This window comes from Pteropus vampyrus, unplaced genomic scaffold, assembly GCF_000151845.1.
Source record: "Pteropus vampyrus isolate Shadow unplaced genomic scaffold, Pvam_2.0 Scaffold13042, whole genome shotgun sequence".
Classification (NCBI taxonomy): Eukaryota; Metazoa; Chordata; class Mammalia; order Chiroptera; family Pteropodidae; genus Pteropus; species Pteropus vampyrus.
Genome location: NW_011901823.1, coordinates 1 through 1240, shown reverse-complemented (window position 1 = coordinate 1240; position 1240 = coordinate 1). Strand labels below are relative to the sequence as shown.

Sequence of the window (1240 nt, the reverse complement as noted above, 5' to 3'; positions counted from 1 at the left end):
GATTACAGTAGCACGTGGTAGGACGTATGTTCTACATACATGGGAAACGAGTGTAATATACAGGAGACTAGTAACTTCTGACGGGGGAGAGGAACTGGGATATAGAACAGTACACAAATGATGCGCCGTGTGATGTTTTCTTAATGTACAAAGTAGACTGGTCATGGAAAATGTTCGGATTAGTTTCACTGAGTGGTCAGTATATAGTTTTCTATTCTACTTGTTATTTCTACTTTTCTCTATTCTTTGAAATATTGACATAGCGAATGACAGTGAACGGCCAGCCCGGGGAAAACAAGAGCGGGACCCCGTGCGGGCCTCTGGCGTGTGAGCCCGCGTGGCCTTGAGCGTCGCTTTGCATCGTTAATTTAGAAAATCAATCCATAGTGACGAGGAACCGTGGCTGGTATTAGTGTGCGTCACCATTGGTGACATCGTGAGTTGGTGCAACGCTGTCAAGAACTACAAAGTTATTCATATTCACTGATCCACCAGTAGGATTCTGGAAATGTATTCTAAAATTATAAAAATTTTATACATGAAGGATTTAATTATGGCATCTATAACCTGTTAAAAATTAGAAACGACTTTTAATGTATCGATAAAGGATGCTCAAGTAAATTGTGGTATACTACCTGTGGAATATAACACTAGTAAATTATTTTGAAGACAATGTGAAAAATGGAAAATGCTTATGTGAGAATGTGTAAAATACAAAATAGACAATCATTTGTAAGGCAGTAGTTAGAACTATAAAAATACATGTGTATTTGGGCAAAGACTGGACAAGAATAGACAAAAATTAAAAGTATTAGATGAAATTATGAGCAATTAAAATTTTTTTTTATTATTATTTATGCCTACAGCACCTGGTCTTCCTAGGTGGTCTCCCATCCAAGTACTAACCAAGCCCGACCCTGCTTAGCTTCCGAGATCAGACATTGGGCTCGTTCAGGGTGGCACGACCGTAGACCATGGACTATGGGTCCACTGGGGTGTGAACCCAGGACCTTTTGCGTGTAAAGCAGACGTGCTAACCGCTACACTACGGAACCACGTCCAAAAAAAATAATAAAATAAAAAAATTAAATAATAAAATTTAAAAGATTTTAATGTTTAGTTTTTAGAAAAAGTTGAACTGAACTAGATTGAAAAACAGCGTTTGAGAATGTTTGAATCACTTCGCTTGTTTCTATTTTGAGATCAATACCAGCCTACCTTTTATCACTGTTTTGATCTT

At 37.7% G+C, this 1240-nt stretch overlaps 1 pseudogene; it reads right to left on the bottom strand.

The window, feature by feature from the left end:
* Window positions 1-857: 857 nt before the first annotated feature.
* Window positions 858-973, bottom strand: LOC111735056 (annotated as a pseudogene).
* Window positions 974-1240: the final 267 nt, after the last annotated feature.